The following is a 6000-nucleotide window of genomic DNA, read 5'->3' as shown; positions in this document are numbered from 1 at the left end:
CAATTCCTAGTTTACTGAGAGTTTTTATCATGAATGGATGTTGGATTTTGTTGAATGCTTTTTCTGCATCTATTGAAATGATTATGTGATTTTTCCTTTTTAATCTGCTGATGTGATGGATTACATTACCTGCTTTTTGAGTGTTGAACCAGCCTTGTATGATTGAGATAAATCAACTAGGTCATGGTGTATACTTCTTTTTATACTTTTTTGAGGACTCAGTTTGCTAATATTTTGTTTGAATTTTTATGTCTATGCTCATGAGAGATATTGGACTGAAGTTTTCTTGTATATCTTTGTATGGTTTTGATATTAGAGTATATTACTGACCACATAGAATGAGATAGGAAGAATGCCCTCAGCTTCTATCTTCTGAAATAGATTGTAGAGAATTGATATAATTTTTTCCTTAAATGTTTGATAAAATCCACCAGTAAACACATCTGTGCTTGGTGTTTTCTGTTTTGGAATGTTATTAGTAATTGATTAACTTTCTTTAGGAGGTATAACATTATTCAGATAGTCTATTCCTTTTTGTATGAGTTTTCACACATTGTGTCTTTTAAGTAGTTGGTCCATTTCATCTAGGTTAACAAATTTGTGGGCATAGAGTTGTTTATCATATTCCCTTATTATTATTTTAATTTCCATGAGATCTGTCAGGGTTTCCTCTCTTTCATATGTGATATGAGTAATTTGTGTTTTCTCTTCTTTACTTAGTTACCCTGGTTATAGGATTATTGATTTTAGTGATCTTTTCAAAGAACTAGCTTTTGGTTTCTTTGATTTTCTCTATTGATTTCCTATTTTCAATTTAATTGATTTCTGCTCTAATTCTATGACTTTTTTTCTTCTGCTTACTTTGAATTTAATTTGCTCTTCTTTTTCTAGTTTTCTAAGGTAGAAATTTGGATGATGATTTTAGATCTTTCTTCATTTCTAATATACACATTCAATGTTACAATTTTCTCTCTAAATACTCCTTTTGCTGCATTTCACAAACTTTGATAAGTTATATTTTCATTTTTCTTTAGTTTGAAATATTTTAAAATCTCATTTGAGATTTCTTTTTGACCCTTGTTTTATTTAGAAGTGTGTTTCTTAATCTCCATGTATTTTGGGATATTCCAGTTATTGTTCTATTATGGATTTCTAGTTTAATTCATTGTGGTCTGTGAGAAGATATTGTGTGATTTCTATTCTACTAAGTTTGAAATTTATGTGAGGTCTATGGCTCAGAATATGGTCTATTTTGGTGAATGTTCTATGTGAGCTGGAGAAGAATGTGCATTTTGCTGTTGTTGGACGAAATCATCTATAGATGTTGATTATGTCCTGCTTATTGATTTTGTTGTTGGGTTCAACTATGCCCTTACTGATTTTCTGTCTCCTTAATCTGTCCATTTCTGATAGAGAGATGTTAAATTTTCTAATAAGATGGTGCATTTGTTTATCTTTGCAGTTCTGTTCATTTTTGGCTCTTATAGTTTGTTGCTCTGTTGTTAGGCACATAGGAGGTTTTGGAGAATTATCCCCTTTATAAACATTATGTAATATCCTTCTTTATCCCTGATAACTTTCCCATGCTTTGAAGTCTGCCCTGTCTGAAATTACTATAACTACTCCTGCTTTCTTTTGGTTAGTGTTTTCACTATGATGGATACTGGCAATAAAAAAGAAACAATTGGTGCTTGCCCTCAAATAACTTATATAATACTCAATTACATACAAAGCAGTGGTTTCTGGGGAAAACATTCTAAACTTAAAATAAACCAGTCAAGGGCTTCCCTGGTGGCGCAGTGGGTGAGAGTCCGCCTGCCGATGCAGGGGACACGGGTTCGTACCCCAGTCCGGGAAGATCCCACATGCCGCGGAGCTGCTGGGCCCGTGAGCCATGGCCACTGGGGCTGCACGTCCGGAGCCTGTGCTCCAGCCAACTTTTAAATTACATTAAAAATTGTGGCAAATCAGAGAATATGATTATTCCAATTAAATTTATGTAATTTAAAAATATATGTGATATAACCAAACTCAAATACTATTGCATTGCATATATACACATACACACACACACACAAACACAAACACACACACCCCAAAAAAAGAAGGAAAGGAGATTGTGATTGGTGGAGAATGAGCCGTCAAACTCATGTTGGGAAAGAGAAAGGCTGAGTAGAAACTCTTTCTTAGACTTATTTTGTTGATTACTGAGCAGTGACCATCGTTTTTGTCATGTAAGAATTTGATTATAAACTATTAAAATAACAAAAGGAAATTAGCAGTGTGGAATAATGCATTCAGATATTCACATGATGTTAATAGATCTGTATTTTTTTTTTGGTAAAGATGGTCAAATTCCAATTTTTTGTTAGATATCTCATCATCCATGAGTCCTCAAAGTTCATAACTAATGAGTTCTGATAGTGCTAAATAATAATCTGTAATTGTAGCATTTATTTGAAATTCTGGTTCATAGTTTTATAATCTTTAAGATTATTCTGTAGTCATGTTAAGAATAAAAGAACAATCTTTTAATTAATACATTTGATATTTTTCTAATGTTTTACATTTATACTTCTGTATTTTATTATTCTTGCTCAAAAGCCTGGAGGTTTAAATTTGACATAAGACATTGTGAAGTAAAAAAAAAAAAAAAAAACAACTAGAGAAACTGAGAAACAAAACTTATGATTCTAAAGAAAACCTTAATAATAATATCTACACACATGTAATTTTATACAGAATGTATAAGAGGAAACACAGCTATAGTCTGTGAAACATCATACAACACAGGATATACTTAACATTTTATTTGATATTACTTAATAATTTATATACATTGTATAAAGTACACTAGAATCTCCTCTTCTAAGTTCACTTTAAAGTTAGATTTTCATAACATTCTAACCTGTGAACAATTTGTTATCAATTTTCTTTACTTCAGAAAATTACATTAGAATTTTTGGCAAGTCAACAAAAAATCTCAAGTTCAAGAATATTGGTGCTATTTAGCTAACTTAAGTACATCTAATTATCTTGCATTAAGTTTGGGTTCTAATTTCTTTCCTATTTCAAGCAATAAACATTTTCCTATGTGTAATTACATTTAGGATTTATTTTTGTAAAAAAATGTAAGTGTACCTTTTGTGCATCTTTCTCCCTAATGCTTCCCTAGTTACAAATGCTATCAAATCATTGCCCTTTAAGCAACGATGGAAAAGTTGGCAACCCTCCAACTTAATTTTGAACATTTTCATTATTTCCTAATAAATCAAGAGGGCCATAGTCTCAAAGTATAAAGCAAAATGTGTTCTACATCTGAAATATGCTCCAGTGAGACATCTAAACATGGAGTCAGGGCAACCAAGAGTAGTTAGTGTACAAAAAAACTGCCACAAGCAGCAGAAACCAAAGTGGAAATGAACAGCTTCTTCTTGGAAAGCAGAGCTCATTCTCAATTTGCTTTTTTTTTCCCCTTAAGATATCTAGGATACAATAAATTTTAGAATGTTCTCTGTATTGCCATCTGATTGCTCCCTCCTTTTTAATTTGTAAATTGATATAATCTGGGATCTCAAGAGACAGAACGATTTTCTGAACCATCAGTGCAATTACCTATCAAAGTTTGAAATTGTTTGTAAAATGGCATTGCTTAGAAAAGGCAATTCTTTTCAAAATTAAACAAGATCAGGATAACAATCATAGCAATCATACAGTGGTACAATGTAAGGTTCATTACTTGTATCTTCTAGGGCAAAGTGACATCAGGTGGAGTAGGTACAAAATTCACCATTTTTGTCTAAAAATAGACACACTTTCTAGAGGAATAAATTATTTTTTCCTAATAGTAATTGTTAGGTAATAAAAAAAAACAACATATGAGAATTATAATTGCTTTTAATACATTTAAAATTCACAAGTTATTTAAAGGCTAGGAATAGTTGCTATCAGTATTAATTATATGGCATAATGTCACTATCACATATGGATGTACATGCATTCTTTAGTTTCATCAGGAAACTTCATTTAATATTAGTGATCAGAGTGGGTGTGCTCAGGGTGCACACGTTGATGTCACCTCACCCGGCTGCTCTGCCCACCCGCCTGCCCGGGCACTTGTCTAGCCCAGGCAGGCTGGGGTCCACCAGCCCTGGACCAGGGTCCTGCAACCTGACCGCCTTGGCCAGCCTGGATGTAGAAGTTAAGGAAGGGTACACAGAGACTCGGATGGCTACACATCTGACATATCAGCAAAGAATCATCTTTTCATTTGCGGCAGAAAACTAGGCAGAAGAAGTAAATCTAGCAGAAACCATTGTTGTTTCCTAAGAATACTGTAAGGATTAAAATACAGACAAAACCAAGTTCCTGATAGAGACCTTCAAGATGGCGGAGGAATAAGATGTGGAGATCACCTTCCTCCCTACAAATACATCTACATGTGGAACAACTCCTACAGAACACCTACTAAACGCTGGCAGAACACCTCAGACTTCCCGAAAGGCAAGAAACTCCCCACGTACCTGAATAGGGCAAAAGGAAAAAGAAAAAACAGAGACAAAAGAATAGGGACAAGACCTGCACCTCGGGGAGGGAGCTGTGAAAGAGGAAACGTTTCCACACTAGGAAGCCCTTCACTGGAAGAGACGGGGGTGGGTGGGTGGGTGGGTGGGGGGAAATTTCAGAGCCATGGAGGAGAGCTCAGCAACAGGGGTGCGGAGGGCAAAGTGGAGAGATTCCTGCACAGCGGATCGGTGTCGACCAGCACTCACCAGCCTGAGAGGCTTGTCTGCTCACCCACTGGCTGGGATAAGTGGGGGCTGGGAGCTGAGGTTCCGGCTTTGGAGGTCAGAGAGCCCAGGGAGAGGAATGGGACTGGCTGAGTGAACACAGACTGAAGGGGGCTAGTGGACCACAGCTAACCAGGAGGGAGTCCGGGAAAATGTCTGGAACTGCCTACAAGGCAAGAGACCATTGTTTTGGGGTGCACAAGGAGAGGAGATTCAGAACACTGCCTAAATGAGCTCCAGAGATGGAGCGCGAGCCACAGCTAACAGCATGGACACCAGAGATGGGCATGAAATGCTAAGGCTCCAACTGCAGCTACCAAGAAGCATGTGTGCAAGCCAAGGTCACTATCTACACCTCCCCTCCCCGGATCCTGTGCAGCCCACCACTGCCAGGGTCCCGTGATCCAGGGACAACTTCCCCAGGAGAACACACGGCACGCCTCAAGCTGGTGCAATGTCATGCCGGCCTCTGCCGCTGCAGGCTTGCTCCGCATTCCGTACCCCTCACTCCCCCCCACCCCCGACCCCGCCCTGACCCAGCCAAAGCTGCTACTTTAACCACATCCTGTCTGAGTGAAGAACAGATGCCCTTAGGCGGCCTATACACAGAGGAGGGGCCAAATCCAAAACTGAATCCCAGGAGCTGTGAGAACAAAGAAGAGAAAGGGAAATCTCTCTCAGAAGCCTCAGAAGCATCGGATTAATTCTCCACAATCAACTTGATGTACGCTGTGTCTGTGGAATACCTGAATAGACAACGAATCATCCCAAAATTGAGGCGGACATTGGGAGCAACGATATATATATATTTTTTTCCTTTTCCTCTTTTTGTGAGTGTGTATGTGTATGCTTCTTTGTGTGATTTTGTCTGTATAGCTTTGCTTTTACCATTTGTCCTAGAATTCTGTCAGTCCATTTGTTTGTTTGTTTATTTGTTTTTGTATTGTTTTTAGCTCTTGCTATCCTTGATGGATTTGTTTTTTTGGTTTGGTTGCTCTCTTCTTTCTTTCATTATTACTTTTTAATATTTAATAATTATTTTTTATTTTAATAACTTTATTATTATTTTTTTCTTTCTTTTTTTCTCTCTTTTCTTCAGAGCTGTGTGGCTGACAGTGTCTTGATGCTCCAGTTGGGTGTCAGGCATGTGCCTCTGAGGTGGGAGAGCCAAGTCAAGACACTGGTCCACCAGAGACTTCTCGGCTCCACA

Source organism: Tursiops truncatus, chromosome 17 (assembly GCF_011762595.2).
Source record: "Tursiops truncatus isolate mTurTru1 chromosome 17, mTurTru1.mat.Y, whole genome shotgun sequence".
NCBI classification, from domain to species: Eukaryota; Metazoa; Chordata; class Mammalia; order Artiodactyla; family Delphinidae; genus Tursiops; species Tursiops truncatus.
This window is presented reverse-complemented; position numbering follows the sequence as displayed.